Genomic DNA, 13,100 nt, shown 5'->3' on the forward strand with positions numbered 1-13,100 from the left:
GATTGGGGTGGCACCTAAATATTGTTTGCAGCTGCTGCCGTGGTTCTGCTCGACGCTCTGCTACACCCTGCTACGCTCTGTACTGCTATTACTATTAGTTCTAGTCATAGTTCTATTATCCTTATTGTTACTATAATTGCCACTGTTCATCATGCCAACTGCTATATTATTATGAATCATGTTTCTGTATATCTGTGTCCCAACCAAACCAAAACCAGCTGTAAACAAAACAATGACATCTTATCATATGACATATAACACTGACATATATTATATTACATAGTATATCTTTTAAGTTGACATGGCAAACACAGATGTACACATCCAACATACAGAGCAACATTAGCATTGATTTTGAGTCGTGTTTATGGCCAACTGATGAATGTTAGTCCAATAAAGACTCTCCGTCCAGCTCTGTTTTGCTCTCCACCAACTTATGAATGCAATATCTGGCTCATTAGCTGCTGAATGTTCCACTTTGTTCACTAGCTAGTCGCCAGAGCTTGTTTGCTGAAAGCAAAGCTGACTGCTCCTGCTGAATAATTAGGTGACCAAAACAGTTAAGTTGCAGCTGTAAAACCAAAACAATGAGCTATAAGACGCTAAGGGGAACTCCACAGTCTAGTGTGTGTTTGTGACTTCTTCGCTAAAAGCAAGCCCTTTCTCATTACACATTCATATGAACCATTACAGTAATATAAAAACATTGATTGATGCAGCATTAAGTAAAGGATCTTCCAGCACTGTATAATCTATAATATAGTATATATAGTGCTAACCCTGTAAGTCTGAATAAAATTCATTGCTGAAAAATTAATTTCAGGTATAGGCTGAGATGATTAAATGTACAGTCAGTAAACAAACACACTTTAAGTCTAATAGTCCAGATCACATTTCTTTCTGCAGGAATACAGCTTGAACGTTGAACGTTTATCAACGTCTTTAGCTGTTGCTGCCATGCAACAGCTACGTGCTTTTTCTCAGGGCATCGTGTGTTAGCTCTCTTTACTGTCCCATTACACACATATTTGACAAAGATGATATTACATACGTGAGCGGAGGGGAGGGGGTGGAACGACAATTTCAAATGATCAAATCCTCTTTGCATTTTTACACCAGGCTGGGGGATTGCCTCTTTGCATTTTACACATGGGAGAGAATCCTACATTCCTCTTGTTTGTTTAATTGGATATGACCTCTGGAAGGGGTCACCCTCCAGAAAAAAAGATGTGGCCCCCTTTCCCAGCCCTGTAAGGTAAATATGCGTCACGTTTGAATCTCACTGCAGCAGTTTACCTTGTCCTCCTCTCCTCATTACCACAGTAACCTTGTGATCTGGCCAATTTGCCAGTCGTAATGATGCATGATACTCTGAAAGTAATTTTAATTTGGAATGGGGCGATCCAGCTGCCAGGTATCAAAGCAGACTTTGGCTGCCTTCAGCGGTGCACTCAAGCCACACAAAGTCCTCCACTAGCCAGCCTTTTCTCACTTCCTCCCCCCACAGCCCTCAGACATTTTCCATGCATAATTAGGTAGAGTCCAAAGAGAATAGAAGAGATGTTTTTAAGATGAGGATTTTAAAGAAGCATAGCTTATGTTGTATTATTGTTTTTATGAGAAGGGTTTAAGCCAGGCATCGAGGGAGCCCCGACTAATCTCTGTCATAAGATCACCCAGATTTAGCATTTTGTCTCAATGTTGTGATTTCAGATTACATGATAAGTCATGGAAAAAATAAAAAATAATGGTAAGAATGACGCCATGGGCTGCATCCCAGATCTGCGACAAATACATTCAAGGATAATTGTGCGGAGGGACTGGAATCCTGTGTTTGCAAAAGCACATTAATGCCAAAGCCAAGACAGGCCAGGAAGGAAAGAATGTACAGCGCAGCAGAGGGGTCCATCTGCATGAATACATTCTTTCCTCATTGTCCTTTCAGACAGGAGGATCATTACTGGCTGGACACATGCTCTGGCAGCACCAGGCTTCATTATTATGCAGCAGTCGACACAGGTTTAACAAAGAGAAATTTTGTCCAGCATTTGTTTATCTGAAAGAGCAGAGTCTGGCACAGCAATGCTGGAAGCAGCAGCAGGCCAAAGCGGATAGACACGCAAGTAAGTTGGTGGCAGCTCACAACCCTGCAGTAACCCCCCCACCCCCTAGCACCATCCCCTCTCTACCACCATCACCCTCTTATGCTGCACACAGGTGCACAACGTTTTCTAACTCGTACATCAAAGAGACGGCAGCAGAGCGAGAGACGTGAAGTGAAGTTCAGGGTGGCACATAGTTTCATCTTCAATTGTATCCTGTAGTCAAAAGAAGATGCTGTATTATTCATTTCTAGTATATTTGGATTTTGTTATTCATAGGTGAACTATTTAGAAATTTGAAGGCCAGAGCAAAATCTAGCCAACAGAGGTTTGATTCAGATCGAAAGATTCAGTTTATCATTCATGAAAAACACTTAAGATATTTAGGAGAAAATTCTTTTTGTTGTTGTTGATTCATGACCTGAACAATTGTGTTATTCAATGCCATGATCTTTTAGCGAAGTAAGTCTACGGTGATGCACAAAATCACCAAGGTAAAGTACAATACCAGAGTTGACTTTCTTCTCTAAGGAGTGGGTGTGGCAGCTTTGAGTTATTGACAAGCTTTGTTGCAGGAAGAGGGTGGGGCGTTTGGCTCGTCCTTGACCTTCCTGTGAACCAAATACATCAGGAGTCTGTCGCTGAGGAGATTAAAATCATGCAACAATGGGACGTTGCAGGAGCAAAAAAGGCCAGGGTTTCCTAAATACACCAATCGAAAGCGGTCTGTCAGTTTTGTCCGCACACCGTGGTGGTTTAATCTTAAGGTGCAGAATATGCCTCCGTTCCGTTTCCTGTCAGGGCAACAAAGAGGGTCATGTTGAGTGAGACTTTGTTTCTCTCTTGGAGGATTTATGGAGACTCAGGAGGAGATCAGAGATGTGTGTGCAGTGTATGTCTTTGAGGCATCATCACAATCAATCGTGATCATACATGCAGGGAGAGCTGTGAGTGCTGCACCCTTGTCTTGTTACAGACAGCAGGTGCAGATGGTTAAAGGCAGGTGCTCGGCAAAGAAAAAAAAGGAAAAGAAGAAGAAGGAAAAAAAGAACAAGCACCTGGTCCCTCTGTTGTAGCAGTCTGGGGCTGCTCTCACTATGATTAGCTTTGTTTCTCCAACAGAGCGCAGCGAGGAACAAGACCTACAACTTCATTAGGGTGGAGCACAGCACCCCTTCTTTTGCTTTTGTCCTACACTTGACTGCACTAAGTTAAAGGAAGATGGGGTGTCTGCGAAGATCAGGCTTTTATTAAGAGACACGGCTCTGTCACTGGAGTGGCGCCTCTTCACAAGAAAAGAGCTATAATCTGATGCATGCTAGCTCTACCGAGTCACGATGGTACAAGCACCGAAAAAGCACTGGCCTGATTTCACAAAGACCTATGCAGAGAGTGAAAGAAAGACCTCAAGAGCTGACCTGACTAGCAGCAATAAGTTCAGTTTGGCTGGGATTCAGCATTCTGATTCGCTTCTAACTTTGTTGTTTGAGCTTCAGCGTGCAGGTAGTGAGTTTGAGAGCTCTGCATATAATAATCACCAACCCCTGCTTGTAGCGACCCATTTTCAGGATGCTATGGTGTATCTTCAAGGACAAGCAGAGGAAATGAGTGCTAATAGTGTGTTTGTATTATCAGCGCTCATATGCCCACAGATTTGCCTTATTCATGCACTTCATCTGCCAGCCAACCATTGAATAATTGAAGGAACTATCAGGCTAGGGGATCCAAAGCCCCTCAGAAATGTGTCATGCCCCTAAGCAAAAAGGAAAAAAAATGAGAAAGAGGGGCCTCTTTATTCAGACCTGTGTGTGTAAGGCCTCAAAACACAACCCAGTAATGTTCCACCTACATACAAAAACACACATAGAAAGTTAAAACACAGAGGTTGATGATGCCACAAATGGCAAGCGTTGACTGGCAGAATATCAATAGCTCATAACAGCGGGAGCCCATGCATGTCAGATAAATTTATGATTCTCTCCGAATGCTGCTCTCCTATTTTCCTCTGCATCAGAATGGGTGTTTTTGGAGTAGCTAGATTTCACCATGCAGTTTGGCTAGTGTCCCTCATACAAAGAATGTGACTGACGCAACATTAATCTCCAAACAAAGAGACTGGCATGACTACTCCGCACAATTTCAGGGCTATGAGGTGGCAACGTCAGTCTCAATTTCTCACTGCTCCTTCACGAGCTGTTCCACTTTCTCCAATTCTCATTTAGATCAAACAAAACACTCCAGAAAGGAGGTGAAACGGTACCGTTTAAATCCGTGACACACATGCACACAGGGGACCTCCTTCTCATTTTCTAAACAGAGAGTCATGGCAAGAACTTTTAAATTTGCCATAATAAGGTGTGACCTACATGGGAGCGAGCCAAAGCTCAAACTCCAGCTTCCAGCAAGATTCCTGCCTATTGAGTATTCCAAAATGTAATGCATGAACATTAAGGAGGAGAGCTTCTACTCTAACGACATAATTCTCTCACTTCCTGGAGCATAGGTTAGAATTCATACCACATCCTTCAAGGTGAAAAGCGTGTAATATTTATTTTACTGATGTACTGTTTGGCACATTAAAAAAACCTGTTACCACACCAGCCAGAGGTTGTAACATAATATAATCTCTATGACACTGACATATGAAATGCATCCCGTAGCTGACATTCATGAATAATGGCAGCTGTTTGGAAAAAAACAACTCTGAGGTCTATTTTCAAATAGGTTTCAGCTGTGGTGCTGAAAAACAACTATCCTGCTGTTTATGTTGAGCAGAAAGATGTCTGGGATGCATCTTTCATGAACACGGGATAGTGTTACATGTATATTTAAGAAAAACACATACACACTACAGGAAAGAGAAGACTTTAAGATTACGATTTGACAACACACTTACTGACAAATAAAGAAATGGGTAAATTGCAACATGTTTCGTCATGCATCACAGGATGGAAACGTGTTAGCTACATGCTATTTTGATTGCAGAGCAAACGTGTCAACCTTTTTTGAAAGGTTCCCCCAGAATAGAATCATTCACTGTGTCCAGTGTCAGTGTGAAAGGGTATTCTCTGTGTGGGCTGGGGGCCTTGTTAAGGGTGGCAAGCAAGCATGGGGAGAGCTCCAACAGGCAGTTCAGAGAACTGAAGCCCTCACAAGACCAAGTGAGGACAGCATACCAGTGCTTTCCACAGGATTGTAGTTGTTGTTCCTACAGTCCAAAAGACCTATAACATATCAAAAATGTCTTCCGGCCCAAATTAAAGCTGAAAGTGAAACCTGGACACACACACGCGTGTGCGCGCACACACACACACGCGCACGCACACATACGCGCGCACGCGCGCGCACACACACGCGCACACACACACACACACTGAGACTGGCATGTACCACAAAGTGTGACACCCTTCCCCCCAGTTAAGTAAGGGACTGTTCATACCCAACCATCATTCCCCCCGAGTTAAACCCCATCTGTTCCTCTGGTAGAAAAGGGAAGAGAGAGGGAGGGTGGAGGAGAAAGAGGGGTGGGGGTGCTGAGATGATGGATCTGGAGACAGCCATAGCAGAGAGATGAAGGAGCAGGAGGAGGAGGAAGGGACAGGGAGAGGAGCAGGGCCAGCCAATGATGGTGGTGGTGGTGGTGGTGGGTGTGAGGAGAAACAGGCAAGGTGGGAGGGGAAGGAACCCCAATGCTCGGCCACTTGACGAATTCCTTGTTTGGTGCTCCTGAATGTACAAGTGGTCTCATAAGCAGGTGTGTTTCTGTGGCCCAGAAGAGAGTAAAAGATGGACTCATCAGATAAAGGCTATTTTGTTGACAGGTGGTAACAACACCATGCCATATTTTGTGTGCATTGAGATCAAGACTGCACAAACAAGTCAATCAAACAAAACCCGTATGAAACTTTTCATGTTTCCTCATTTTTGACAAAGCCTGCCACGGCACGTACGTTTCCTGTCACTTTCCCAGGCTTGAAACGGAGGCAGCGGCGGGGCAGTGACTTCTGTGTGGCCATGCGTGGGACGGCCTCATCCCTCCCCCCCTTGACCTGCAGCTGCCACTCAGACTGACATCACCAGAAAACCCCTTGTTTTGTCTCTAAAACTCTTCCACAGCCAAAGGTCAAGGTTCAGTTTGCAGTGGGTAGGAGAGATTCCTCTAACATATTTGAAAGCAAATTAGTGGGCCAGCTTATTGCGCGGATTGCTTGTGGCATGACAAACATATCCTTATTTACACCCACACTATTTGCTCATCAGGTATTTAGTCAATACGTGAATGCTGCATTATGCATGAGGCTACACAATGCTTAATTACACTTGCATGATTTGGATTCGTAATTCAAATTAGTCTGTTTGATACATGGACTATTCTCAAGAGAAGACATGTAATTACTGTACTATTTCCATTTGGCATAGTGACTCCTGCTTACATGTGTAACCAAGGAATGATATAAAGTCAATAATACTTGTTCTGTCATCTAAAAACTGCTTTATACTGCAGACTTCTTCACGGTATAATGATGGCATGAAAGCTTGGGTTTGTGAATTCCAAATCCTATTTACCTCTCCTCAACATTAAAGGTCCTTAGTGAGGAGCACTTTGCTTGAAACTATTTGATGATAAAAGCTTTTGAAATATTGATTTGAATGTGAAATTGAGAGGCAGTCGTGAAGGGATCAGTCAGTGTTTTTCCCTTTTAATCCGAACTTCTTTATATGAGGGCAAGTAGAGAAGCAGAAAGGGAGGAAGGGAGAGAGACACATGTGGGGGAACATCTGTGTGTGTATGAGTGTGATTCTTGTGAGAGCGCACGTGTATGCATTTGTGCAATCGTGGGTGTATGTTTGTGAGTGTATGTGAAACTATGTGTATTCCCATGTGTATTTTATGTGCGTCTATTGCTGTGACTGAGGTGAGAGACTGCTTGATTTTTGAACCATTGTAAACAAGCCAGAGCCTTGTTAACGATGCCACTCAGAGTTAATGCGCAAAACAACTTTCCACTCAACATCCGCTTTTCAGGAAAGTTTGAATTCCTTGCTTATTACTGCAGAATAAATGCTGATCCGCACTCTACCTCAGTATGCCGGCGGAATCTTTGACATCAGCTACAAATTCCCTTTCAAACATAGTGAAACATACTGAAACATAGCACATAGCGTGTGTATACCCAGGTAAATGTATTTCCATAACTTGTCATTTCAGGATAAAGCACACACACACACACACACACACACACACACACACACACACACACACACACACACAACAGCATTTCCACAGTAGGTCTCTGACAACTGGGGACACATACAGAATGCGGAAAGAATCCTCCCCTTTCTTATTCTGCTCTCAAAATACAACTGACATATTCACAAACACACAGAAATGCAACAATACAATGCAAGATACCTACCAATAAAAGCACAAAGATACCCCAAAAAACTACACATTAATAACCCAATATTGGTATTTGTATTATTGCATTCATAAGCATTTGGTCCAAAAACACATATTTCTCATTCTAAAGGTATATATATATATGTAAGACCAATAGCTTAACCAAAATGTTGTGGGGTAGTCTAAATAAAAATGCAAAAGATGACTATACACATGCGAAAAATCAATATGTTGAAAAATGAGTACCAATGTGATATACAAAATAGACACTGACAATTATGGGTTAATACAGCAGTCCTGAGGACTAGTTGAACCACTTCTATGTGTTGAGGTTGCCCTCTACTGGCCTTTTTTTTCTGTAGCATAAAAGATGAGTTTACCTACTTGAAGGCACAAGATGGTGTATTCCTATGAAATGCTACATCCCTGGACCTTTAAAAAAACTCCTGAAACACCACCTGTTTACCACAGCCTACAACCTCCTTTAGCTTAGCCACAGTAATTCTGTAAAGTGTCCTTGGGTTTCTTGAAAGGCGCTATATAAGTAAAAGTTATTATGATTATTATTACATTTACATTTTTATACAGCAATTACACCACACTTCACAGTATAGATGCTAATCTATGGCCTGTCAATGTGCAGTGCAGTTTAGTGCAGATTGTGGTGTTTTTTTATATATGGACATGTAAGTACTTGGAAGGGTACGTATAGAAGCATGTAAAAAAAACAACACATGAATTGTAATATTTACTCCAATCTTTAGGATGTTGTCTTCTTATTACTGTTCTTTTTATTTGTTAATGTTTTTATACTATAGTTTCATAGACTGTATGAATAGTTTGCTTTTTTTTTTTGCTTGCTAGTTATGTAATTGAAAGAATCCAAAATATTAAAGGGGCTCTCTATAAAGCTCAGTTTACTGGGGAGTACTACTTAGCCTGTTTAAACAGTTGTATGTCTTCTGTGTGTCTGGAGGAACTTTGTCAAGTCTGAGGAAATAACTTGAGCAATGTCATTGGGGCTACCTTAGCTTGAAGACTACACATTTATAATCTGCCTGTGTTAAAACATAGGGACATGGCGTTTGAGAGAGGTGGGCTTTTATCAAGCAGAGAGGGTCGAACAAAAAGATACGTCCGAGCTGCATTGTGGGAAGTGTTTTTGGAACATATAGGGACTAAAAGTTATAAAGATATCTCAACCCCTGCTGATTCAATTGTGTTCATTCTTTTTTAGATTTGTCTCCTGCAAGTCCAATAGTAAAACATTAGAGTACCCCTTAATTTGCCAATACGTTATCTGAGAAGGTTACATGGCATTTTGCCCATTCTGTTACTGCCTTATAATGAAACTTAAATTGTGTTAGACCCTTTTGACAACAAGACACCAGGAAGATAAATGAGTTTGAATTTCAGTTGGTGGGTCATATCAAGGTACACCAGAGTGGGGTAGGGGAATGGGATGCAGGAAGCTGTTGCATCCTCCATGGCTACTGATCAATACTCTTGAAGTAATGGAATTGTTTATTCCTTTTCCTGATGAGGTTGCCACTTCACTCACTCTGTTCCTACAAGGGCAGACAGGGCATAAAAGATTTTCACGGTGCTGTGTGAATATTATGACAATTATCGTTACTCAACTCAAGTGTAGCCTACAATAAATTGAAACTATTCAACATCCTTCACAAGGTGTGAGGATAAAATGCCATCATTTCTAACATAGGGGAAGTTGTGGAAATGTTCTCTTTCTATGAACATATTCAAAGTGATATCCTTATTTACCACCACCATCAATTCCAAGTATTCCTTTTGGCTTGAAATTTTCCATTTGCATTTGCATGAACTGGGGTAGACGCTCCATATTCATGCGCCATCTTGAAATACGTTAGCCGGTAAAGGACATACAGGACATACTGCTCCGCCTTTCGTGTTTTCGCTGTCACATGATAAACTCACAGGTGCTGCTAATGCTGCTAATGGGTATCGTAGCGTCCCAGCCCCGGCAAGTTTGAAGAAGGAAACATGGAGGACCACACGTATTCAAAATCCAAATTTCAGGAACAGGAGTCTTCTTCTTCGCCCAGAAAAAGAAAAAGGATATTGAAACGAGCAAGAGAGCGGCTTTTTGAAGCGTGAAGGCTACCGTAGCTGTAATACGTACTTTGAACTGCGTGGTGCGAGAGAGTTGATTGCGATATATGATCTCAACGCTAGATGGGCCAACACTAGATGGGCCCTTTAAAGCCATAGTGTGCAACTATTCTATATTAATGAACGGCTGTTTCATTCAAGGCATTGCCAAGTGAGTTGATACAAAGCTAATTAAGCCTATCAGCTCCACAAAACTCTCTCTGTATTGCTCAGTATGGCTAACTATGTTTAAATGGTGCAGTCCGGTGACTTTCTCACGCAGAAGCTTGAGTGATGCGTTTTACGTCCCCGCTGAGAAAGGACAACAGCAGACTTCAGCTTCGGAGACAGGACATAAAAATTACAAGATAATGACCTCTTCTGAAGAGTCCATCATGTTTTTTCAATCCTACATGTTGATTTGACGGGATAAACGCTACTAGCAACTGCGTGGAGGAGGGGTGGGGTTGGTGCGTGATTACCGAAGGCTTGCATCATGTGGATGCGCCGACAGTGTTGCAGTTTTGCAGTGTTACTTAGAATTCCTCATGGGGTTTACAGAAACTACGCATCATCGCTTTAAGTCAACCCTGGAGATTGGGGTTACAGGACAACAATGTCATTGAAAGACTGGAGCTCGCAGAGGATACATTTAAATGCAACACACCACTACATCTACATGCAGCAGTTTGTTTAAGGGTAATTTATATGGCAAACCTTATTTTCCCATGCATGTGTGTCTAAGTGACTAATATAAACAAAAATCTTTGAAATTGGTCCAATATTGAGCAAGAAAAAACGCAATTGTGCACCGTCAATGTACGTCAACTAAAAGTGCTCGTTTTTGCCACTGACAGTTACATTATGGAAAGATGAAGAAGTTGCCCTTATCCTGCCATGCTTTCTGATGCCAGGTCAACCTAGCTAATAGCATTAACGTTAGCTTACCTTCACTCTGTCTGCAACTCTCTACTGTTGGAATGGCATTTTTTCTTTAGGAAAATGTGCTTTAGTATAGGATTTCTTCTCCTCTTTGGCTGGCAGTAGTCATTAGAGGATGGATACCCGACCTGAGCCCGATGGGACCCGACGGGCCGGGCCGGGTTCGGACAGATATTTAGAAATGATGTTCGGGTTCAGGTCGGGCTCGGTCACATCAGCGCGATAAGGCATTGAACATTTTAAATTTAAAACAGCTTATTATGCAGGTAACCAATGGGTAGAGAGAGGTACAGAGAGGTAGAGACCTAGGCCCACAGAACCTCTTGTGTTATTTTTTTGGATTTTGTTTGTTGTTAGCTTGGGCCATTTTTGGTAGGCCTATGTTAATTTAATTTCAATTGGCTATATGATTGGGCCTCTTGTGCACGCCTGTGTTAGTGTGCGCTTGTTGCCCCGTGTGCGCTGATGCGCTCATCTGTTGACATTTCCGAATGCCTTCCTACAGTTGCTTAATAAAAGCTTTCTACACAAACAAACGTACATGTGTCATTAGCATGAGAAAAAAATGAGATTTTAACTGTGTCGGGCTTGGGTCGGGCTCGGACATAAATATCTTAATGCCTGTCGGGCTCGGGTCGGGTTCGGTTACTGCTCTGTTGGAAGCGGGCTGGGCTCGGACAGAAAAATGCGGCCTGATCCGCACTCTAGTAGTCATCACGCTCAAAATGGTCACTTCAGACCCTAAGGCGCAGTGTATGGACTGAAGTGTTAGAATCAATTTGTAGCTATATAGCACAACTAGCCACAACTTCAGCCTGTCCGTATCCAAAGTAGGCCTAATGTCTATGGAAGCTGCTAAGTGCAGCTCAACAATTTTGTTGGCACAATTCAGAAATGCACAATTGAAAATCTTTTAGACAACACAAAGCTATGCTGTCTGTGGCCTACTCCAAAACAACAAACTCCCCGGACACCTCGCAAGATTTCAGAACGAGACTTCACCATCTTCCTATAGACACTTATAATGATAATCTGATTCTGTCAGAGGCAAAAACAAGCACTGTGTACACACTGACGAAGCACTTTTGCATTACATTGCAGCCCAATTCGCAGCCGATGGTTACAGCGTTCTGGAATACATTCCTATGTTCTCCACACTGCTCTGAGACAGACATGACGCAACAGCCCTGCAAGTTATTTTCTTGGCAGAGTTTAGGAGATTTTTGTTAAATGAATGTGCTGCAGGAGTTTTGTCAGATTCTCCTGTTTCTCAAGTGCCTCCCATGTGAATTCCTGTGCCATGACACAGGTTTTTGAATCTCTCTGAGGCTTCTGAGGCTCGGGCTCCATCAGCATGACTGATCTCATTTATCTTAGTCGCATCCAAAGAGGCCCAGGGTGTAGGGAAGGGAGCTTCAATAGCAATACTGTTGCAAAAACACAGATCATTGAGCTGTGCAGTATGGCAGCCGGGGACTTGCATTGTATTTAGGATTTCTCTGTGTGGAGAACTCCAGGGTGCAGGAGATGTATGGTGCTTCATAATGAGATAAACAAACAGATCACAAGCCTCCACAGTACTGCAACATACTGGATTCAATATTAGTCTATCAATAATTCCTGCTGAGATGTCAACCACGCAGCAATGTACTGCAACAACAAACACATGGCATATTAGATTCAAACTAATCCGACTTCACGCTGAATTACAGGATGTTTATTCATTCTCTTGGAGGGATAATATGTCTGTAAAAATTGTAATAATAAAAAATAAATCTCTAAAATTGTAAGTGGATTTTAACCAAGAAGCAAGACATGATGCCCATTGCAATGTAGTCACTCAAATTCTAAATATATCATGAAAATTACAAGGAATGTTATCTAAAGAAGACAAGCACACATCCGCCGAAAAAGATGAACAAGGGCAGTTATTTGTATGCTGTTATTGCCTTCACAGAAAGCTCATTCTGCACATACGTGAGCAAATTCATCATCTCTTGACATCCGTCTCTGTAACCCCACTTACCATGACATTTTGTTCCTTTGCTTGTAATTGATTTCTACTTCAATTTATTAATATAGCCTATGGAGCGCCTGGAGCACAACGCTAGTTATCTGAGGCCCACCAGGAGCTTAATCTTCGAAGATGAGCTAAATTAATAAGAGTGTTCAAGTAACATATTGATTACAGAATCAATGTCTGCTTCTTTGCACCATGCTCAAATGATTACTTCAATCTCAATTTGAATCGGGTCTTTTGGATTGACAGTGTGTAAATCATTTACCATACACTTCTTAACAAGAAGGAATTCAAAGAAACGGATCACTGGTTAGATGTTTTCCACCAACTCCAGGTTTTTATTGATAAAGCTTATATTGTTTTCTTCCAGGTCAGACCAAAAGCTTGTTGCACTGCAGGGGATCAATCAGTGCATTGAAGGGATTTTTGTAAAGGGGAGTATCATGGTTTTCCAACCCCTTGAGGCAAATTTGTGATTTGTGATATCATGCTATAGAATTTAAAT

This window comes from Sander lucioperca, chromosome 22 (genome assembly GCF_008315115.2).
Source record: "Sander lucioperca isolate FBNREF2018 chromosome 22, SLUC_FBN_1.2, whole genome shotgun sequence".
NCBI classification, from domain to species: domain Eukaryota; kingdom Metazoa; phylum Chordata; class Actinopteri; order Perciformes; family Percidae; genus Sander; species Sander lucioperca.